Source organism: Leptonotus elevatus, chromosome 15, assembly GCF_054856555.1.
Source record: "Leptonotus elevatus isolate MCC_2025b chromosome 15, RoL_Lele_1.0, whole genome shotgun sequence".
NCBI lineage: Eukaryota > Metazoa > Chordata > Actinopteri > Syngnathiformes > Syngnathidae > Leptonotus > Leptonotus elevatus.
Window position 1 is genome coordinate 19,172,525 of NC_141253.1, and position 25,309 is coordinate 19,197,833.

At 40.3% G+C, this 25,309-nt stretch overlaps 1 protein-coding gene across 1 annotated transcript in view; it reads left to right on the forward strand.

The window, feature by feature from the left end:
* The first annotated feature begins 1,139 nt into the window (after positions 1–1,139).
* Positions 1,140–25,309, forward strand: part of LOC147162336 (uncharacterized) — a 91,820-nt gene continuing 67,650 nt past the window's right edge. Inside the window, exon 1 of the transcript XR_015097253.1 lies at positions 1,140–1,623. The gene's annotated coding sequence lies outside the window, so the exon portion shown is untranslated. The remainder of the gene's footprint in view (positions 1,624–25,309) is intronic.

The window sequence follows — 25,309 nt, forward strand, 5'->3', positions numbered from 1 at the left end:
AAAATTAAATAAAAACGGGACGCCCATTACAGAATATTAAAAAAAAGTGTCCGCACAAAAGAGGACGTTTGTTCACCCTATTCTTGAAGAAATTTAGCTGGGGGTAATTGAAGACATCGCTCCACTTTAGTTTTGTCGTTGGTAAGGAAAGGACTCAACTGTCACAGTGTGGTCACGGAGCGGCGTGGTGTCTGTTGGCGTGTGACGTGGACAGGACCCAAAATGTAGGGAGACAGGAGAACCACAGCAGGAGTGTGAAACTGGCGTGCTTTATTTTACAGAAAACACTAACCAGGGTACTGGTTAATGCTAACTAAACAACAAACTGAAAATATACAAAATCAAAATGACAGACAGAACTCCGGTGGTGACCGTGACAAGCGGCAATGATCCCACGCTGACTGATCACCACCCGGGAATTAAATACACTCACACTAATTGGGTAACTAGCCACACCTGGGGCCAGGCATAAGTGGCTGAGGGCCCGGATTGGTCAACCCGGAAGGGCTGGAACCCACTCAGGACCAATCGGGACCCTCAACCAAAACCAGATCTTCCCAGACATGACATCAACCTGACAAACTCTTGGGATTTCGCATGTCCGATTTACACAATCGCTTCACTATTTTGCTAGTTGGAGATCCACAGCTCGTTGGAACTTTGTTTGGTATGGTTTTATTGGAGCTGACAAAAGTTCTGTGGATTCATTTTACAATAGATTAAAATTTCAATAGAGCGGATATAAGCTTGACGGACTTTGGCCGTTTGGGTGCGTGGTTTGTGAAAAGTCAATTATGTCTGTATTATATATATATATATATATATATATATATATACATACAGCCCCAGGCTGAAATGAAAGTTGAAACCGTTTGGCTTTTTCTATTTATTTTAATTATTTATTTCATTTCAGAAAGCCTATACTACCTATAGGTTTAAAAGTGACAACATTTGGTGATTTTTATACCTCGTTTCAATAGAGCGGATATAAGCTTGACGGACTTTGGCCGTTTGGGTGCGTGGTTTGTGAAAAGTCAATTATGTCTGTATTATATATATATATATATATATATATATATATATATATATATATATATATATATATATATATATATATATATATATATATATATACAAACAGCCCCAGGCTGAAATGAAAGTTGAAACCGTTTGGCTTTTTCTATTTATTTTAATTATTTATTTCATTTCAGAAAGCCTATACTACCTATAGGTTTAAAAGTGACAACATTTGGTGATTTTTATACCTCGTTTAAAAATTACTTATTACTTTGTCTGGCCTGCAGGCAAAAATGCTGCAAAAATTATCCTCCTGAACTGCGACTGTGCTTTTTCCAGCCCTGTCCGCGTAGCGATCTGTGTTCACGCATGCGTAGTCAGTTTCCCAGTATAAAAGTCCTTTACGCAAATAGGCAGATATTATTGCTATGCGAATGTATATTCGCACAGTGCATTCTAAATTCAAAAACACTTAGTGCACAGTACGTCGGTTAGATGACGCCACTCTGGAGAATATAAAACTATTTTCATGCCTTTCTTTTGAGGAAAAACATCATCTTTTGAAGGATGGGAGACCAACGCCTTAACTACCGGATCTTCAGCAAAGTAAGGGACAGAGAATTATTCATACTTTTCACAAAGAATGGTACAAAAGGACTTTGTGGATGTGCTCCGATTAACTGGCTGTTTCACTTGATATGATGTTTGGCATTGCTATTGCTAGCCTGATTTTCTGAGGAATTAGGCTGTTTTACAGGGAGATATCCACTTTATTACATTCTTTCCGGGCGTGTTTTATAAATGAATGAAATTATCCATTTTTCGTTGTGCGGCAAATGAGAGGCGGAGTGTTTACCGTGACTAGCAGACTGCGCACTGGTTGTGACGGTGGCCTAGAACTTTAGCTTAGCGGCAAATGTTGAGCTGCCGCACGGGAGGCTATTGGTACGAACCCCGCTCAAAGTTAAAACATTTTTTTTTTAAAGATTGCGGAGCAAAAAAAATTAACTTCAAAAGAGAGTAATGTTTTTTTGTTTTGTTTTTCTACCCATAGAAACCCGTATGTTAAATTGTATGTATGGCATCTTGGAGTAAACTGAGTATCATTTAAGTATCTCAAGGTCGGGCCGAGTGCCCTCTTTCTTTTGGAAATTAAAATATGGTCACCCTAGTATATGTTGTACACTTGCCTGCTGACACATAAATGTATCATTCGTGTGCGTCTCAATTTGCGACTGCCTGCCTACCCAAACCTAGAGCTCATTGCACGTCACTGATAGACAGCAACAACTCATGTTTCTTCTTATTTGAACAGAAAAATACTGTTGTTACTGTAAAACCTCTGAAGTGCTCAAGTGCTTTTCTTTTCATGTTTCTAGATTCAAAGAAATGTTATTTTCTTTTACATCTACAGATTCCAGATTCAGTTTTGACTTGCACTCACATTTGACTTTCTAGTTGAGATGTAACATTGTGACTCAGGTGTTCTGTTTTTCATTCTACGTATGCTCTCATCGAATGTCTTTCTGTAAGTAACAGCAAATTTATTATTGATGTCAAATGGCTTGACTTTTCATTAAACCAAGTTCAAAAAGTTATACTTGAGTGCATTTGGTTGTAATAATGTTAATAATTTTTTTAAATTAAACTTTTTTTTAACATTTGCCTTAAAAATCTGATTTCTCTTTCATGTCCAACAGGAGTGCTTAGGTGCTTTTCCTCACATGGTTTTTCTGTGCCCTGCCATTTTTTTTTTTACATAGTTCTCAGGTTGTGTGCGCGCGTGTGTGCATTGTCATGGGGTTGTTGGGGAAAGGAGGTGTTTGTTTTTTTAAATATATTGTACTATGGATGTTTTAATTATCACTTAAAGTTCCATTTTTATGTATGAGAGGGTGCTATGTAAACGCTTGATTACTAATATTCCCCTTTGGGTAAGCAGCGTACCTTAGCTCTGCTACTGATTTGTGGATAGGTATCGGGCTAATCAAATTAAGGTTTCATATAAGTTTCACAATGAAACATCAAATGTTGTGGCACATCAATACCACCACCGGTATAAACAGAATAATGTGAATGTGTAACACAAACTACTGTAGTATTGCCTCGAGGTGCCACGATTTAAAAATGCCCTGACCTGCTCTGATTAACCCAAAATAAAGTTCAGCTCTTCTTGTAGGCTTTTTCTGACAAATTTTCATTTTCTAGAGGAAGCCTGAAACACTGGAACACTGTTAATTAATTGATTCCATCACAGCCAACTTTATTCACACAGCATGATGGGGTTATATTTATGTAACTCTAGACCAGGGGTGCTCAAGTTCGGTCCTCGAGAGCCCCTATCCAGCCTGTTTTCCACGTTTCTCTCCACTAACACACCTGATTCATGATCAGGATCGTTGTCAGGCTTCTGCAAAGCTTGCTGATTAGCTGATCATTAGATTCAGCTGTGCTGCAGGAGGGAAACATGGACAACAGGCTGGATAGGGGCTCTCGAGGACCGAACTTGAGCACCCCTTCTCTAGACTTTACCCTCATCAATCTACCATTGTTTTATACAATATATATTGTGGGAAAGCATCCATATGTGAGTCTACATATAAAAATGTAATTTGAGACACACTAATTTGAACATGCTCATTTAAATAATCTCTTTTTAAAAAGGAGATAGAATTATAACAAGTGACATATATATATATATATATATACACACACACACACACACACATTATTAACAATTATAAACAGAAAGCAGTGCTTCTCTTTTTTCTTTTTTTTTTCAAGAGCTCAGTATTGTTCATTCGGTAATGTCATCATCATTGCTTTTTTTTCCTTTTCTTTTTTTTTTTATGTGGGTGCGTATGTATGTGTGTACGTGTATGTGCGTGCGAGTGTGTGTGTATTCGTTAGTTCATCAAAAACCTATTAAAAAAATCTCATACCGTTCACCTAAATCGAACACCGCCGTCAAGAGACCCGAGGAAGGACCAAAGAAAACAAAGCAGTGCTTCTCAATGTTTTTTTATTATGCCACCAAGGAAAAATAATTCTTGCCCCCTCCCAACTCTGCCGTGACTTTAAATAGTATCATTTGTCTACTCTAGTGGATGTGCACTTTATTCTAATACGAGAATAAACAAAACAAAAACAAAACATTCCTTGAGGTCATATTGTTGTTGGAAATTGTGGACAATGTGTCCTTTGGGCCAAAGAGGAAAATAACCATCTGGACTGTTATGGACCCAAAGTTCAAAAGGCAGCATCTGTGATGGTATGGGACTGTGTTAGTGCCAATGGCATGGGTAACTTACACATCTGTGAAGGCACCATTCATTCTGAAAGGTACATACAGGTTTTGGAGAAACATGCTGCCATCCAAGCAATGTCTTTTTTATGGACACACCTGCTTATTTCAGCAAGACAATTCCAAACCTGAAACCACATTCTGCACGTGTTACAACAGCATGGCTTCATAGTAAAACAAAATGTGGGTACGAGAACTGGCTTGCCAGCAGTCCAGACCTGTCTCCCATTGAAAGTGTGTTATGAAGCGTAAAATATGACAACGAAGACCCCAGACAGCTGAGCAAGCAAGAATAGACTATATGCCAAACCACTTCCAATTTTGACGTATGAGTGCACCCAACCTTCCGGTGCGGGGAGACTTCCGCGGAGCGCACTGTTGATGTGATGTAAAACTATAAGCCTAAATCTTTAACCCACTAAAAAAGAACAGGAACTTCTTGTTTTAACAAGAATCTGAATTTTAAGTTAAGAGAGGGGCGGAGCTGTCAACTGATCACCACCTGGTGGTGTGTTGGCTCCGATGGCGGGGTAAGATGCTGGTCCGACCAGGCAGGCCCAAACGTATTGTGAGGGTCTGCTGGGAACGTCTGGCAGAATCCCCTGTCAGAAAGAGTTTCAACGCCCACCTCCGGCAGAGCTTCTCCGTTGTCCCGGGAGAGCGGGGGACGTTGAGTCCGAATGGACCATGTTCCGTGCTTCCATTGTTGAAGCGGCCGATCGGAGCTGTGGCCGTAAGGTGGTTGGTGCCTGTCGGGGCGGCAATCCTCGAACCCGCTGGTGGACACCAGCGGTAAGGGATGCCGTCAACCTGAAGAAGGAGTCCTATTGGGCTTTTTTGGCCTGTGGGACTCCGGAGGCTGCTGACAGGTACCGGCTGGCCAAGCGGAATGCGGCTTCGGTGGTCGCTGAGGCAAAAACTCGGGCATGGGAGGAGTTCGGTGAGGCCATGGAGAATGACTTTCGGACGGCTTCGAGGAAATTCTGGTCCACCATCCGGCGTCTCAGGAGAGGAAAGCAGTGCGCCATTAACACTGTGTATAGTGGAGATGGGGTGCTGTTGACCTCGACTTGGGACGTCGTGAATCGGTGGGGAGAATACTTCAAAGACCTCCTCAATTCCACCAACACACCTTCCTTTGAGGAAGCAGGGTCTGGGGACTCTGAGGTGGGCCCCCCTATCTCTGGGGTCGAAGTCACTGAAGTGGTTGGATAGCTTCTCGGTGGCAGGGCCTCGGGGGTGGATGAGGTTCGCCCGGAGTTCCTAAAGGCTCTGGATGTAGTGGGGCTGTCGTGGTTGACACGTCTCTACAACATCGCGTGGACATCAGGGACAGTGCCTCTGGATTGGCAGACCGGGGTGGTGGTTCCTCTTTTTAAGAAGGGGGACCGGAGGGTGTGTTCCAACTTTAGAGGGATCACACTCCTCAGCCTCCCAGGTAAGGTCTATTCGGGGGTGCTGCAGAGGAGGATCCGTCGGGAAGTTGAATCTCGGATTCAGGAGGAGCAGTGTGGTTTTCGTCCCGGCCGTGGAACAGTGGACCAGTTCTACACCCTCAGCCTTATCCGGTGGCGTGGGAGTTCGCCCAACCAGTCCACATGTGCTTTGTGGACTTGGAGAAGGTGTTTGACCGTGTCCCTCGGGGAGTCCTGTGGGGGGTGCTTCGGGAGTATGGGGTACCGGGCCCCCTGATACGGGCTATTCGGTCCCTGTACGACCGATGTCAGAGTTTGGTCCGCATTGCCGGCAGTAAGTCGAATTTGTTTCCTGTGAGGGTCGGACTCCGCCAAGGTTGCCCTTTGTCAGTGCCCTCTGCGGGTCGGGGATTAGGTCCTGCCCCAAGTGGAGGAGTTCAAGTATCTTGGGGTCTTGTTCACGAGTGAGGGTAGGTTAGAGCGGGAGATCGACAGACGGATCGGTGCAGCGTCTGCAATGATGCGGACGCTGTATCGGTCCGTTGTGGTGAAGAAGGAGCTGAGCCGAAAGGCAAAGCTCTCGATTTACCGGTCGATCTACGTTCCTGTCCTCACCTATGGTCACGAGCTGTGGGTCGTGACCGAAAGAACAAGATCCCGGATACAAGCGGCCGAAATGAGTTTCCTCCGCAGGGTAGCCGGGCTCTCCCTTAGAGATAGGGTGAGAAGCTCGGTCATTCGGGAGGGACTCAGTGTCGAGCCGCTACTCCTCCACGTTGAGAGGAACCAGTTGAGGTGGCTGGGGCATCTGGTACGGATGCCTCCTGGGCGCCTCCCTGGGGAGGTGTTCCGGGCATGTCCTACCGGCAGGAGGCCCCGGGGACGACCCAGGACACGCTGGAGAGACTACGTCTCACGGCTGGCTTGGGAACGCCTTGGGATCCCATCGGAGGAGCTGGCTGAAGTGGCTGGGGAGAGGGAAGTCTGGGCTTCCCTGCTAAAGCTGCTGCCCCCGCGACCCGACCCCGGATAAGCGGAATTGAAGACGGAAGACGGAATTTGCTTCTTCCTCTGTTCGTTGAATTGGTGGAGGCTGATGTCTGTAGATTTCACTCTGCTTCATCTATTCTTCCTTCCTTTCCTCAATCTTTCCTTTTTGGTCTCTTGAGATCTCCCTAATTTGTTGGAATTCAGATGTTTCTGGGGTTGGTGAAAGATTCTGGTTGGTAACCTGGTGGGTAGTAGGGTAATGTCTTGTCAGTACTGGATTTCACTTTTCTTTCTTCTCTTGGATCCTTCCTCGGGTCTTCTGACAACTTAAAGACTAGCGGGATTCTGAAGTATTTGGTTTAGTTAAACGGTATGGGATTTTTAATAGGTTTTAGGTGAATTAATGAGCACACACTCACACGCACGCACATATCCACACACGCACACACACATACTTACGCACATACAAAAAAAAAGTTATTGTGCTTCCTACTCCTTGTGAACATGTAAATTATGACATTGATTAATTATTTTCTTTCTTCAAATTTTTATTTTAACTTCAGTTTATAATCTGTAATGTTCTAATATGTTCAATAAATCAACCAGCCAACAACAACAACTCTCTGGTCTGTAGCATCCTCTTCGTCCAAGTCTTCTCCTCTTTGTCAGCGGGATCCGACGATCTCTGCCTCGTCAATATTTTGAAGCAGATGTAATGCCTCTACTGTTTTTTTTTTTATTTGTTTTTTTTATGTCAGCCCATGGTGACATTTCTCTTAATGCCTTGTTGAAAAGTGGTCGTTTGGAAATCCGACAGTGTTGTCAGCGGTGCAAGAATGACTCATATAAATATTTTCATGTTTTTTAATACAATAAAATGGCAGCATATGAATAATATGCACACATGCACATGAAAAGTCAACGCCAGACAGGTAGAAACTTTATATAATTTCGTAAACAGAGTAACAACACATCAAAGTTTAAGCTTCAAAATACAGCTCTGTTGTTAACAAACTGTCTCCGGTGGCCAGCATAAGAGAAAAAAAACAAGGGTTATAACCTGTCTATGTGGGCAGACAGCAGTGATTACTTAGCGTACTTTCATCTCCTCTTCTTCAATGCCTTGACAAATGCACGCAACCAAAGTAATTAAAAAAAAAATGACGAAAAAATACTCCAAAACGTTGACAACTGGTCGAGGTTCTCTGAAGGAAAACAAACGGCAATGGCATTACTGGAAAAGGCAGTGCGTTATGAGATTTTCCCAGAAATACGTCACGGCTATTTGTGCATAGAGTCCATGAGAAAGAATTCCAAAGCTATTGTCCTTCAGTTCCTAAATGTTTATTAAATGTCGAAAATAAAATAAAAGGGGATGTAACACAGTGAAGAAAGTCTGTAATATTAAATAAATAAAATATTAATGAGTTAAAGTTAAAACACGATTGATTGGCTGGCAACCAGTTCAGAGGGTACCCTGCCTGCTGCCCGAAGACAGCTGGGATAGGCTCTAGCGCCCCCCGCGACCCTTTTTGAGGCCTAAACAGTTAAGAAAATGGATGGATGAAGTTAAACACGATGACAGTGAAGCACAAGTCTCAAGATAATTTAATGCCTAATAGTTAACAAAAAATAATAATAATAACTAGAAAAATTCCCGCGGAAATTTTGAATGGGCCTGCTAACTCTTTTCAATGAGCTGAACAGTTTAAACTTTCAACCATTGAAATCGGTCAAGAAATGTGGAAGTTAACCATAATCAAGATCAAATAAAGTATCTTACTGTCCCTTTAAGAAATATGCACATTCACGCACACACATTTGATTTTAACCAACATTTCAATGAGCTGAACAGTTTAAAATTTAAACCATTGAAATCGCTCAAGAAATGTAAAAGTTAACCATAATCAACAGTATGTTACTGCCCCTTTAAGAAACATGCACATTCACGCACACACATTTGATTTTAAGTAACATTTCAATGAGCTGAACAGTTTAAAATTTAAACCATTGAAATCGCTCAAGAAATGTGGAAGTTCACCATAATCAACAGTATCTTACTGCCCCTTTACAAAACATGCACATTCACACACACACATTTGATTTTAACCAACATTTCAATGAGCTGAACAGTTTAAAATTTAAACCATTGAAATCGCTCAAGAAATGTAAAAGTTAACCATAATCAACAGTATGTTACTGGCCCTTTAAGAAACATGCACATTCACGCACACACATTTGATTTTAAGTAACATTTCAATGAGCTGAACAGTTTAAAATTTAAACCATTGAAATCGCTCAAGAAATGTGGAATCTACCATAATCAACAGTATCTTACTGCCCCTTTACAAAACATGCACATTCACTCACACACATTTGATTTTAAGTTGTGAGGAGACGTCACGCACCCACACTCCATTGATTTGTATAGGATTACGCTCACCTCAAACAAAAGCCTCTCGCGACTTAACAGTTGAAGATGCAGATTCCAGAAATGGCTCGTTAGAACGGCAAGGGTTTGGGGAACGCGAGCATGTTCTCAGTTTTTTAATCGGATGAAAAATGACCAAATGAGAGCAGGTTGAAAACTTATGATTGATCGAAAATGAAGAGGGAAAAAACGGCGAAATTAACATGGAGGAGATAGGCGCCAAAGTCCGACTTCTCCTCGCTTAAAGTGAAAATAAAGGTACTAAATGACACCTTAGCTAAATAAAACTTAGTTTTTCAGAAAGCAGAGGCTTGTGGCTACAAAACGTGCGAATTTGATGTCTAGTGAGCAAAGATTGTGGCCATGGTGACGAGTTGAAGTGAAACTTTTGGAAATATATTTTTTGGTTCCCGTCACTGAAGCCTTAATTAGTCACACTCTAAATATGCTACTTTCACCCCTTTGCTCACAGTCTTTGAACCCGCACAGGGGAGAGAGCTTTCATTCCTTAATTTTTTTTTTGACACTGAGCTAAAGATGGGAAAAATTCCAACAAAATGAGCTAAAATTCATATCGGTCGGTTAACGTATGCGCGCGCAGTGTGTCTTTGAAAAAGGTGCTTGATGTGTGATTTTGTCTTTCCTTTTCCCATTCATTCCTATGGGACTTTATTTGGGAGTTTTTTGGGAATAGCGTCGCCATGGTAACTGGGAATTCTTATAAAAATAATAGCGCAGCGAGTCAGAGCGAGCCGCATCGTTTGATACCTCATTTGTCCCGGTGCGATCTACGGTTCGGGCCGCATTTTTGCGGAAAAATCCGTGGAAGATAATATAATAAAAAGAAAAAAATGAAGAAAAACTAGAAAAATTCCCGCGGAAATTTTGAATGGGCCTGCTAACTCTTTTCAATGAGCTGAACAGTTTAAAATTTCAACCGTTGAAATCGCTCAAGAAATGTGGAAGTTATAATCAACTAAAAGTATTACTGCCCCTTTAAGAAACATGCACATTCACGCACACACATTTGATTTTAACTAACATTTCAATGAGCTGAACAGTTTAAAATTTCAACCATTGAAATCTCTCAAGAAATGTAAAAGTTAACCATAATCAAGATCAAATAAAGTATCTTACTGTCCCTTTAAGAAACATGCACATTCACGCACACACATTTGATTTTAACCAACATTTCAATGAGCTGAACAGTTTAAAATTTCAACCATTGAAATTGCTCAAAAAATGTAAAAGTTAACCATGATCAACAGTATGTTACTGCCCCTTTAAGAAACATGCACATTCACGCACACACATTTGATTTTAAGTAACATTTCAATGAGCTGAACAGTTTAAAATTTAAACCATTGAAATCGGTCAAGAAATGTGGAAGTTAACCATAATCAAGATCAAATAAAGTATCTTACTGTCCCTTTAAGAAATATGCACATTCACGCACACACATTTGATTTTAACCAACATTTCAATGAGCTGAACAGTTTAAAATTTCAACCATTGAAATCGCTCAAGAAATGTAAAAGTTAACCATAATCAACAGTATGTTACTGCCCCTTTAAGAAACATGCACATTCACGCACACACATTTGATTTTAAGTAACATTTCAATGAGCTGAACAGTTTAAAATTCAAACCATTGAAATCGGTCAAGAAATGTGGAATCTACCATAATTAACAGTATCTCACTGCCCCTTTACAAAACATGCACATTCACGCACACACATTTGATTTTAAGTTGTGAGGAGACGTCACGCACCAACACTCCATTGATTTGTATAGGATTACGCTCACCTCAAACAAAAGCCTCTCGCGACTTAACGGTTGAAGATGCAGATTCCAGAAATGGCTCGTTAGAACGGCAAGGGTTTGGGGAACGCGAGCATGTTCTCAGATTTTTAATCGGATGAAAAATGACCAAATGAGAGCAGGTTGAAAACTTATGATTGATCGAAAATGAAGAGGGAAAAAACGGCGAAATTAACATGGAGGAGATAGGCGGCAAAGTCCGACTTCTCCTCGCTTAAAGTGAAAATAAAGGTACTAAATGACACCTTAGCCAAATAAAACTTAGTTTTTCAGAAAGCAGAGGCTTGTGGCTACAAAATGTGCGAATTTGATGTCTAGTGAGCAAAGATTGTGGCCATGGTGACGAGTTGAAGTGAAACTTTTGGAAATAGATTTTTTGGTTCCCGTCACTGAAGCCTTAATTAGTCACACTCTAAATAGGCGACTTTTCCCCTTTGCTCACTGTCTTTGAACCCTCACAGGGGGGAGAGCTTTCATTCCTTAATTTTTTTTTTGACACTGAGCTAAAGATGACAAAAATTCCAACAAAATGAGCTAAAATTCATATCGGTCGGTCAACGTATGCGCGCGCAGCGTGTCTTTGAAAAAGGTGCTTGATTGGAGTTGATCTCTTTCGGATTCCCATTCATTCCTATGGGACTTTATTTGGGAGTTTTTTGGGAATAGCGTCGCCATGGTAACTGGGAATTCTTATAAAAATAATAGCGCAGCGAGTCAGATCGAGCCGCATCGTTTGATACCTCTTTTGTCCCGGTGCGATCTACGGTTCGGGCCCTATTTTTGCGGAAAAGTCGCTGGAAGATAATATAAAAACTAGAAAAAAAATTCCCGCGGAAATTTTGAATGGGCCTGCTAACTCTTGCAACTCTTTTCAATGAGCAGCTTAAAATTTCAACCGTTGAAATCGCTCAAGAAATGTGGAAGTTATAATCAACTAAAAGTATTACTGCCCCTTTAAGAAACATGCACATTCACGCACATACATTTGATTTTAACTAACATTTCAATGAGCTGAACAGTTTAAAAATTCAACCATTGAAATCACTCAAGAAATGTGCAAGTTAACCATAATCAAGATCAAATAAAGTATCTTACTGTCCCTTTAAGAAATATGCACATTCACGCACACACATTTTATTTTAACCAACATTTCAATGAGCTGAACAGTTTAAAATTTAAACCATTGAAATCGCTCAAGAAATGTAAAAGTTAACCATAATCAACAATATGTTACTGCCCCTTTAAGAAACATGCACATTCACGCACACACATTTGATTTTAAGTAACATTTCAATGAGCTGAACAGTTTAAAATTCAAACCATTGAAATCGGTCAAGAAATGTGGAATCTACCATAATTAACAGTATCTCACTGCCCCTTTACAAAACATGCACATTCACGCACACACATTTGATTTTAAGTTGTGAGGAGACGTCACGCACCAACACTCCATTGATTTGTATAGGATTACGCTCACCTCAAACAAAAGCCTCTCGCGACTTAACGGTTGAAGATGCAGATTCCAGACATGGCTCGTTAGAACGGCAAGGGTTTGGGGAACGCGAGCATGTTCTCAGTTTTTTAATCGGATGAAAAATGACCAAATGAGAGCAGGTTGAAAACTTATGATTGATCGAAAATGAAGAGGGAAAAACGGCGAAAATTACATTGAAAAGAGATCAAAAATGTGCGACTTCTCCTCGCTTAAAGTGAAAATAAAGATACTAAATGACACCTTAGCCAAATAAAACTTAGTTCTTCAGAAAGCAGAGGCTTGTGGCTACAAAATGTGCGAATTTGATGTCTAGTGAGCAAAGATTGTGGCCATGGTGACGAGTTGAAGTGAAACTTTTGGAAATATATTTTTTGGTTCCCAGCACTCAGACCTTAATTAGTCACACTCTAACTGATGCAAGAAAGGCGACTTTCACCCCTTTCCTCACTGTCTTTGAACCCGCACAGGGGGGAGAGCTTTCATTCCTTAATTTTTTTTTTGACACTGAGCTAAAGATGACAAAAATTCCAACAAAATGAGCTAAAATTCATATCGGTCGGTTAACGTATGCGCGCGCAGCGTGTCTTGGAAAAAGGTGCTTGATTTGATGTGATCATTTTCGGATTCCCATTCATTCCTATGGGACTTTTTGGGGGACATTTTGGGGAATTGTGTCGCCATGGTAACTGGGAATTCTTATAAAAATAATAGCGCACCGAGTCAGATCGAGCCGCATCGTTTGATACCTCATTTGTCCCGGTGCGATCTACGGTACGGGCCGCATTTTAGCAGAAAAAACGCGGAAGATTAAAAAATAAGAAAAAAAATAAACCCTTTTTCTAGGATAGTAATATGTGCCTGCTTGCTCCGCAAGCAGCAGCTTCGCTGCTGCTTGCTCCGCTTAGCAGGCCCATAATAATATTAAACCCTTTTTTCTAGGATAGTAATATGTGCCTGCTTGCTCCGCAAGCAGCAGCTTCGCTGCTGCTTGCTCCGCTTAGCAGGCCCATAACTAGAAAAATTCCCGCGGAAATTTTGAATGGGCCTGCTAACTCTTTTCAATGAGCTGAACAGTTTAAACTTTCAACCATTGAAATCGGTCAAGAAATGTGGAAGTTAACCAAAATCAACAGTATGTTACTGCCCCTTTAAGAAACATGCACATTCACGCACACACATTTGATTTTAACTAACATTTCAATGAGCTGAACAGTTTAAAATTTCAACCATTGAAATCGCTCAAGAAATGTAAAAGTTAACCATAATCAAGATCAAATAAAGTATCTTACTGTCCCTTTAAGAAACATGCACATTCACGCACACACATTTGATTTTAACCAACATTTCAATGAGCTGAACAGTTTAAAATTTCAACCATTGAAATCGCTCAAGAAATGTAAAAGTTAACCATAATCAACAGTATGTTACTGTCCCTTTAAGAAATATGCACATTCACGCACACACATTTGATTTTAAGTAACATTTCAATGAGCTGAACAGTTTAAAATTCAAACCATTGAAATCGGTCAAGAAATGTGGAATCTACCATAATTAACAGCATCTCACTGCCTCTTTACAAAACATGCACATTCACGCACACACATTTGATTTTAAGTTGTGAGGAGACGTCACGCACCAACACTCCATTGATTTGTATAGGATTACGCTCACCTCAAACAAAAGCCTCTCGCGACTTAACGGTTGAAGATGCAGATTCCAGAAATGGCTCGTTAGAACGGCAAGGGTTTGGGGAACGCGAGCATGTTCTCAGTTTTTTAATCGGATGAAAAATGACCAAATGAGAGCAGGTTGAAAACTTATGATTGATCGAAAATGAAGAGGGAAAAAACAGCGAAATTAACATGGAGGAGATAGGCGCCAAAGTCCGACTTCTCCTCGCTTAAAGTGAAAATAAAGGTACTAATTGACACCTTAGCCAAATAAAACTTAGTTTTTCAGAAAGCAGAGGCTTGTGGCTACAAAATGTGTGAATTTGATGTCTAGTGAGCAAAGATTGTGGCCATGGTGACGAGTTGAAGTGAAACTTTTGGAAATAGATTTTTTTGGTTCCCGTCACTGAAGCCTTAATTGCATATCAGAGTGGCGATTACACTCACTGTCTTTGAACCCGCACAGGGGGAAGAGCTTTCATTCCTTAATATTTTTTTGGACACTGAGCTAAAGATGGGAAAAATTCCAACAAAATGAGCTAAAATTCATATCAATCGGTTAACGTATGCACGCGCAGCGTCTCTTTGAAAAAGGTGCTTGATGTGTGATTTTGTCTTTCCTTTTCCCATTCATTCCTATGGGACTTTTATTTGGGAGTTTTTTGGGAATAGCGTCGCCATGGTAACTGGGAATTCTTATAAAAATAATAGCGCAGCGAGTCAGAGCGAGCCGCATCGTTTGATACCTCATTTGTCCCGGTGCGATCTACGGTTCGGGCCGCATTTTAGCGGAAAAGTCGTGGAATAATAAAAAATAACTAGAAAAATTCCCGCGGAAATTTTGAATGGGCCTGCTAACTCTTTTCAATGAGCTGAACAGTTTAAACTTTCAACCATTGAAATCGCTCAAGAAATGTGGAAGTTAACCAAAATCAACAGTATGTTACTGCCCCTTTAAGAAACATGCACATTCACGCACACACATTTGATTTTAAGTAACATTTCAATGAGCTGAACAGTTTAAAATTTCAACCATTGAAATCGCTCAAGAAATGTAAAAGTTAACCATAATCAAGATCAAATAAAGTATCTTACTGTCCCTTTAAGAAATATGCACATTCACGCACACACATTTGATTTTAATCAACATTTCAATGAGCTGAACAGTTTAAAATTCAAACCATTGAAATCGGTCAAGAAATGTGGAATCTACCATAATTAACAGTATCTCACTGCCCCTTTACAAAACATGCACATTCACGCACACACATTTGATTTTAAGTTGTGAGGAGACGTCACGCACCAACACTCCATTGATTTGTATAGGATTACGCTCACCTCAAACAAAAGCCTCTCGCGACTTAACGGTTGAAGATGCAGATTCCAGAAATGGCTCGTTAGAACGGCAAGGGTTTGGGGAACGCGAGCATGTTCTCAGTTTTTTAATCGGATGAAAAATGACCAAATGAGAGCAGGTTGAAAACTTATGATTGATCGAAAATGAAGAGGCAAAAACGGCGAAAATTACATTGAAGAGAGATCAAAAATGTGCGACTTCTCCTCGCTTAAAGTGAAAATAAAGGTACTAAATGACACCTTAGCCAAATAAAACTTAGTTCTTCAGAAAGCAGAGGCTTGTGGCTACAAAATGTGCGAATTTGATGTCTAGTGAGCAAAGATTGTGGCCATGGTGACGAGTTGAAGTGAAACTTTTGGAAATATATTTTTTGGTTCCCAGCACTCAGACCTTAATTAGTCACACTCTAAATAGGCGACTTTCACCCTTTGCTCACTGTCTTTGAACCCGCACAGGGGGGAGAGCTTTCATTCCTTAATTTTTTTTTTGACACTGAGCTAAAGATGACAAAAATTCCAACAAAATGAGCTAAAATTCATATCGGTCGGTTAACGTATGTGCGCGCAGCGTGTCTTTGAAAAAGGTGCTTGATTGGAGTTGATCTCTTTCGGATTCCCATTCATTCCTATGGGACTTTATTTGGGAGTTTTTTGGGAATAGCGTCGCCATGGTAACTGGGAATTCTTATAAAAATAATAGCGCACCGAGTCAGATCGAGCCGCATCGTTTGATACCTCATTTGTCCCGGTGCGATCTACGGTACGGGCCGCATTTTAGCAGAAAAAAACGCGGAAGATTAAAAAATAAGAAAAATAACTAGAAAATTCCCGCGGAAATTTTGAATGGGCCTGCTAACTCTTTTCAATGAGCCGAACAGTTTAAACTTTCAACCATTGAAATCGGTCAAGAAATGTGGAAGTTAACCATAATCAAGATCAAATAAAGTATCTTACTGTCCCTTTAAGAAATATGCACATTCACGCACACACATTTGATTTTAACCAACATTTCAATGAGCTGAACAGTTTAAACTTTCAACCATTGAAATCGCTCAAGAAATGTGCAAGTTAACCATAATGTACAGTATGTTACTGCCCCTTTAAGAAACATGCACATTCACGCACACACATTTGATTTTAAGTAACATTTCAATGAGCTGAACAGTTTAAAATTCAAACCATTGAAATCGGTCAAGAAATGTGGAATCTACCATAATTAACAGTATCTCACTGCCCCTTTACAAAACATGCACATTCACGCACACACATTTGATTTTAAGTTGTGAGGAGACGTCACGCACCAACACTCCATTGATTTGTATAGGATTACGCTCACCTCAAACAAAAGCCTCTCGCGACTTAACGGTTGAAGATGCAGATTCCAGAAATGGCTCGTTAGAACGGCAAGGGTTTGGGGAACGCGAGCATGTTCTCAGTTTTTTAATCGGATGAAAAATGACCAAATGAGAGCAGGTTGAAAACTTATGATTGATCGAAAATGAAGAGGCAAAAACGGCGAAAATTACATTGAAAAGAGATCAAAAATGTGCGACTTCTCCTCGCTTAAAGTGAAAATAAAGGTACTAAATGACACCTTAGCCAAATAAAACTTAGTTCTTCAGAAAGCAGAGGCTTGTGGCTACAAAATGTGCGAATTTGATGTCTAGTGAGCAAAGATTGTGGCCATGGTGACGAGTTGAAGTGAAACTTTTGGAAATATATTTTTTGGTTCCCACCACTCAGACCTTAATTAGTCACGCTCTAACTGATGCAAGAAAGGCGACTTTTACCCCTTTGCTCACTGTCTTTGAACCCGCACAGGGGGGAGAGCTTTCATTCCTTAAATTTTTTTTTGACACTGAGCTAAAGATGACAAAAATTCCAACAAAATGAGCTATTTTTCATATCGGTCGGTTAATGTATGCGCGCGCAGCGTGTCTTTGAAAAAGGTGCTTGATTGGAGTTGATCTCTTTCGGATTCCCATTCATTCCTATGGGACTTTATTTGGGAGTTTTTTGGGAATAGCGTCGCCATGGTAACTGGGAATTCTTATAAAAATAATAGCGCAGCGAGTCAGATCGAGCCGCATCGTTTGATACCTTATTTGTCGCGGTGCGATCTACGGTTCGGGCCCTATTTTTGCGGAAAAGTCGGTGGAAGATAATATAAAAAAAAAAATAATAAACCCTTTTCTAGGGTGGATAGTAATATGTGCCTGCTTGCTCCGCAAGCAGCAGCTTCGCTGCTGCTTGCTCCGCTTAGCAGGCCCATAACTAGAAAAATTCCCGCGGAAATTTTGAATGGGCCTGCTAACTCGCGTGGAAACACGCAATAAAAATAACATTTAAACCATTGAAATCGCTCAAGAAATGTGCAAGTTAACCATGATCTACTAAAAGTATTACTGCCCCTTTAAGAAACATGCACATTCACGCACACACATTTAATTTTAACTAACATTTCAATGAGCTGAACAGTTTAAAATTTCAACCATTGAAATCGCTCAAGAAATGTAAAAGTTAACCATAATCAACAGTATGTTACTGCCCCTTTAAGAAACATGCACATTCACGCACACACATTTGATTTTAAGTAACATTTCAATGAGCTGAACAGTTTAAAATTCAAACCATTGAAATCGGTCAAGAAATGTGGAATCTACCATAATTAACAGTATCTCACTGCCCCTTTACAAAACATGCACATTCACGCACACACATTTGATTTTAAGTTGTGAGGAGACGTCACGCACCAACACTCCATTGATTTGTATAGGATTACGCTCACCTCAAACAAAAGCCTCTCGCGACTTAACGGTTGAAGATGCAGATTCCAGAAATGGCTCGTTAGAACGGCAAGGGTTTGGGGAACGCGAGCATGTTCTCAGTTTTTTAATCGGATGAAAAATGACCAAATGAGAGCAGGTTGAAAACTTATGATTGATCGAAAATGAAGAGGGAAAAAGGGCGAAAATTACATTGAAAAGAGATCAAAAATGTGCGACTTCTCCTCGCTTAAAGTGAAAATAAAGGTACTAAATGAAACCTTAGCCAAATAAAACTTAGTTCTTCAGAAAGCAGAGGCTTGTGGCTACAAAATGTGCGAATTTGATGTCTAGTGAGCAAAGATTGTGGCCATGGTGACGAGTTGAAGTGAAACTTTTGGAAATAGATTTTTTGGTTCCCGTCACTGAAGCCTTAATTGGGTATCAGAGTGGCGATTACACTCACTGTCTTTGAACCCGCACAGGGGGAAGAGCTTTCATTCCTTAAATTTTTTTTTGACACTGAGTTAAAGATGACAAAAATTCCAACAAAATGAGCTAATTTTCATATCAATCGGTTAACGTATGCGCGCGCAGCGTCTCTTTGAAAAAGGTGCTTGATGTGTGATTTTGTCTTTCCTTTTCCCATTCATTCCTATGGGACTTTTATTTGGGAGTTTTTTGGGAATAGCGTCGCCATGGTAACTGGGAATTCTTATAAAAATAATAGCGCAGCGAGTCAGATCGAGCCGCATCGTTTGATACCTCTTTTGTCCCGGTGCGATCTACGGTTCGGGCCCTATTTTTGCGGAAAAGTCGCTGGAAGATGATATAAAAATAAGAAAAATATTAAACCCTTTTTTCTAGGATAGTAATATGTGCCTGCTTGCTCCGCAAGCAGCAGCTTCGCTGCTGCTTGCTCCGCTTAGCAGGCCCATAATAAACCCATTTTCTAGGATAGTAATATGTGCCTGCTTGCTCCGCAAGCAGCAGCTTCGCTGCTGCTTGCTCCGCTTAGCAGGCCCATAATAATAAAAACTAGAAAAATTCCCGCGGAAATTTTGAATGGGCCTGCTAACTCTTTTCAATGAGCTGAACAGTTTAAACTTTCAACCATTGAAATCGGTCAAGAAATGTGCAAGTTAACCAAAATCAACAGTATGTTACTGCCCCTTTAAGAAACATGCACATTCACGCACACACATTTGATTTTAAGTAACATTTCAATGAGCTGAACAGTTTAAAATTTCAACCATTGAAATCGCTCAAGAAATGTGCAAGTTAACCATAATCAAGATCAAATAAAGTATCTTACTGTCCCTTTAAGAAATATGCACATTCACGCACACACATTTGATTTTAAGTAACATTTCAATGAGCTGAACAGTTTAAAATTCAAACCATTGAAATCGGTCAAGAAATGTGGAATCTACCATAATTAACAGCATCTCACTGCCCCTTTACAAAACATGCACATTCACGCACACACATTTGATTTTAAGTTGTGAGGAGACGTCACGCACCAACACTCCATTGATTTGTATAGGATTACGCTCACCTCAAACAAAAGCCTCTCGCGACTTAACGGTTGAAGATGCAGATTCCAGAAATGGCTCGTTAGAACGGCAAGGGTTTGGGGAACGCGAGCATGTTCTCAGTTTTTTAATCGGATGAAAAATGACCAAATGAGAGCAGGTTGAAAACTTATGATTGATCGAAAATGAAGAGGGAAAAAACGGCGAAATTAACATGGAGGAGATAGGCGTCAAAGTCCGACTTCTCCTCGCTTAAAGTGAAAATAAAGGTACTAAATGACACCGTAGCCAAATAAAACTTAGTTCTTCAGAAAGCAGAGGCTTGTGGCTACAAAATGTGCGAATTTGATGTCTAGTGAGCAAAGATTGTGGCCATGGTGACGAGTTGAAGTGAAACTTTTGGAAATAGATTTTTTGGTTCCCGTCACTGAAGCCTTAATTAGTCACACTCTAAATAGGCGACTTTTCCCCTTTGCTCACTGTCTTTGAACCCGCACAGGGGGGAGAGCTTTCATTCCTTAATTTTTTTTTTGACACTGAGCTAAAGATGACAAAAATTCCAACAAAATGAGCTAATTTTCATATCGGTCGGTTAATGTATGCGCGCGCAGCGTGTCTTTGAAAAAGGTGCTTGATTGGAGTTGATCTCTTTCGGATTCCCATTCATTCCTATGGGACTTTATTTGGGAGTTTTTTGGGAATAGCGTCGCCATGGTAACTGGGAATTCTTATAAAAATAATAGCGCAGCGAGTCAGATCGAGCCGCATCGTTTGATACCTCTTTTGTCCCGGTGCGATCTACGGTTCGGGCCCTATTTTTGCGGAAAAGTCGCTGGAAGATGATATAAAAACTAGAAAATTCCCGCGGAAATTTTGAATGGGCCTGCTAACTCTTTTCAATGAGCCGAACAGTTTAAACTTTCAACCATTGAAATCGGTCAAGAAATGTGGAAGTTAACCATAATCAAGATCAAATAAAGTATCTTACTGTCCCTTTAAGAAATATGCACATTCACGCACACACATTTGATTTTAACCAACATTTCAATGAGCTGAACAGTTTAAACTTTCAACCATTGAAATCGCTCAAGAAATGTGCAAGTTAACCATAATGTACAGTATGTTACTGCCCCTTTAAGAAACATGCACATTCACGCACACACATTTGATTTTAAGTAACATTTCAATGAGCTGAACAGTTTAAAATTCAAACCATTGAAATCGGTCAAGAAATGTGGAATCTACCATAATTAACAGTATCTCACTGCCCCTTTACAAAACATGCACATTCACGCACACACATTTGATTTTAAGTTGTGAGGAGACGTCACGCACCAACACTCCATTGATTTGTATAGGATTACGCTCACCTCAAACAAAAGCCTCTCGCGACTTAACGGTTGAAGATGCAGATTCCAGAAATGGCTCGTTAGAACGGCAAGGGTTTGGGGAACGCGAGCATGTTCTCAGTTTTTTAATCGGATGAAAAATGACCAAATGAGAGCAGGTTGAAAACTTATGATTGATCGAAAATGAAGAGGCAAAAACGGCGAAAATTACATTGAAAAGAGATCAAAAATGTGCGACTTCTCCTCGCTTAAAGTGAAAATAAAGGTACTAAATGACACCTTAGCCAAATAAAACTTAGTTCTTCAGAAAGCAGAGGCTTGTGGCTACAAAATGTGCGAATTTGATGTCTAGTGAGCAAAGATTGTGGCCATGGTGACGAGTTGAAGTGAAACTTTTGGAAATATATTTTTTGGTTCCCACCACTCAGACCTTAATTAGTCACGCTCTAACTGATGCAAGAAAGGCGACTTTTACCCCTTTGCTCACTGTCTTTGAACCCGCACAGGGGGGAGAGCTTTCATTCCTTAAATTTTTTTTTGACACTGAGCTAAAGATGACAAAAATTCCAACAAAATGAGCTATTTTTCATATCGGTCGGTTAATGTATGCGCGCGCAGCGTGTCTTTGAAAAAGGTGCTTGATTGGAGTTGATCTCTTTCGGATTCCCATTCATTCCTATGGGACTTTATTTGGGAGTTTTTTGGGAATAGCGTCGCCATGGTAACTGGGAATTCTTATAAAAATAATAGCGCAGCGAGTCAGATCGAGCCGCATCGTTTGATACCTTATTTGTCGCGGTGCGATCTACGGTTCGGGCCCTATTTTTGCGGAAAAGTCGGTGGAAGATAATATAAAAAAAAAAATAATAAACCCTTTTCTAGGGTGGATAGTAATATGTGCCTGCTTGCTCCGCAAGCAGCAGCTTCGCTGCTGCTTGCTCCGCTTAGCAGGCCCATAACTAGAAAATTCCCGCGGAAATTTTGAATGGGCCTGCTAACTCTTTTCAATGAGCCGAACAGTTTAAACTTTCAACCATTGAAATCGGTCAAGAAATGTGGAAGTTAACCATAATCAAGATCAAATAAAGTATCTTACTGTCCCTTTAAGAAATATGCACATTCACGCACACACATTTGATTTTAACCAACATTTCAATGAGCTGAACAGTTTAAACTTTCAACCATTGAAATCGCTCAAGAAATGTGCAAGTTAACCATAATGTACAGTATGTTACTGCCCCTTTAAGAAACATGCACATTCACGCACACACATTTGATTTTAAGTAACATTTCAATGAGCTGAACAGTTTAAAATTCAAACCATTGAAATCGGTCAAGAAATGTGGAATCTACCATAATTAACAGTATCTCACTGCCCCTTTACAAAACATGCACATTCACGCACACACATTTGATTTTAAGTTGTGAGGAGACGTCACGCACCAACACTCCATTGATTTGTATAGGATTACGCTCACCTCAAACAAAAGCCTCTCGCGACTTAACGGTTGAAGATGCAGATTCCAGAAATGGCTCGTTAGAACGGCAAGGGTTTGGGGAACGCGAGCATGTTCTCAGTTTTTTAATCGGATGAAAAATGACCAAATGAGAGCAGGTTGAAAACTTATGATTGATCGAAAATGAAGAGGCAAAAACGGCGAAAATTACATTGAAAAGAGATCAAAAATGTGCGACTTCTCCTCGCTTAAAGTGAAAATAAAGGTACTAAATGACACCTTAGCCAAATAAAACTTAGTTCTTCAGAAAGCAGAGGCTTGTGGCTACAAAATGTGCGAATTTGATGTCTAGTGAGCAAAGATTGTGGCCATGGTGACGAGTTGAAGTGAAACTTTTGGAAATATATTTTTTGGTTCCCACCACTCAGACCTTAATTAGTCACGCTCTAACTGATGCAAGAAAGGCGACTTTTACCCCTTTGCTCACTGTCTTTGAACCCGCACAGGGGGGAGAGCTTTCATTCCTTAAATTTTTTTTTGACACTGAGCTAAAGATGACAAAAATTCCAACAAAATGAGCTATTTTTCATATCGGTCGGTTAATGTATGCGCGCGCAGCGTGTCTTTGAAAAAGGTGCTTGATTGGAGTTGATCTCTTTCGGATTCCCATTCATTCCTATGGGACTTTATTTGGGAGTTTTTTGGGAATAGCGTCGCCATGGTAACTGGGAATTCTTATAAAAATAATAGCGCAGCGAGTCAGATCGAGCCGCATCGTTTGATACCTTATTTGTCGCGGTGCGATCTACGGTTCGGGCCCTATTTTTGCGGAAAAGTCGGTGGAAGATAATATAAAAAAAAAAACTAGAAAAATTCCCGCGGAAATTTTGAATGGGCCTGCTAACTCGCGTGGAAACACGCAATAAAAATAACATTTAAACCATTGAAATCGCTCAAGAAATGTGCAAGTTAACCATAATCTACTAAAAGTATTACTGCCCCTTTAAGAAAAATGCACATTCACGCACACACATTTGATTTTAACTAACATTTCAATGAGCTGAACAGTTTAAAATTTCAACCATTGAAATCGCTCAAGAAATGTAAAAGTTAACCATAATCAACAGTATGTTACTGCCCCTTTAAGAAACATGCACATTCACGCACACACATTTGATTTTAAGTAACATTTCAATGAGCTGAACAGTTTAAAATTTAAACCATTGAAATCGGTCAAGAAATGTGGAAGTTCAACACAATCAAGTATCTTACTGCCCCTTTACAAAACATGCACATTCACGCACACACATTTGATTTTAAGTTGTGAGGAGACGTCACGCACCAACACTCCATTGATTTGTATAGGATTACGCTCACCTCAAACAAAAGCCTCTCGCGACTTAACGGTTGAAGATGCAGATTCCAGAAATGGCTTGTTAGAACGGCAAGGGTTTGGGGAACGCGAGCATGTTCTCAGATTTTTAATCGGATGAAAAATGACCAAATGAGAGCAGGTTGAAAACTTATTATTGATCGAAAATGAAGAGGGAAAAAACGGCGAAATTAACATGGAGGAGATAGGCGAGAAAGTCCGACTTCTCCTCGCTTAAAGTGAAAATAAAGGTACTAAATGACACCGTAGCCAAATAAAACTTAGTTCTTCAGAAAGCAGAGGCTTGTGGCTACAAAATGTGCGAATTTGATGTCTAGTGAGCAAAGATTGTGGCCATGGTGACGAGTTGAAGTGAAACTTTTGGAAATAGATTTTTTGGTTCCCGTCACTGAAGCCTTAATTAGTCACACTCTAAATAGGCGACTTTTCCCCTTTGCTCACTGTCTTTGAACCCTCACAGGGGGGAGAGCTTTCATTCCTTAAAATTTTTTTTGACACTGAGCTAAAGATGACAAAAATTCCAACAAAATGAGCTAATTTTCATATCGGTCGGTTAATGAATGCGCGCGCAGCGTGTCTTTGAAAAAGGTGCTTGATTGGAGTTGATCTCTTTCGGATTCCCATTCATTCCTATGGGACTTTATTTGGGAGTTTTTTGGGAATAGCGTCGCCATGGTAACTGGGAATTCTTATAAAAATAATAGCGCAGCGAGTCAGATCGAGCCGCATCGTTTGATACCTCTTTTGTCCCGGTGCGATCTACGGTTCGGGCCGCATTTTTGCGGAAAAGTCGCTGGAAGAATAAAAAAGAAAAAAAATAATAAACCCTTTTCTAGGGTGGATAGTAATATGTGCCTGCTTGCTCCGCAAGCAGCAGCTTCGCTGCTGCTTGCTCCGCTTAGCAGGCCCATAATAATAAACCCTTTTCTAGGGTGGATAGTAATATGTGCCTGCTTGCTCCGCAAGCAGCAGCTTCGCTGCTGCTTGCTCCGCTTAGCAGGCCCATAATAAGAAGAATAATATTAAACCCTTTTTTCTAGGATAGTAATATGTGCCTGCTTGCTCCGCAAGCAGCAGCTTCGCTGCTGCTTGCTCCGCTTAGCAGGCCCATAATAAGAAGAACTAGAAAAATAAAATTCCCGCGGAAATTTTAAATGGGCCTGCTAACTCTTTTCAATGAGCTGAACAGTTTAAACTTTCAACCATTGAAATCGGTCAAGAAATGTGGAAGTTAACAATAATCAACAGTATGTTACTGCCCCTTTAAGAAACATGCACATTCACGCACACACATTTGATTTTAAGTAACAT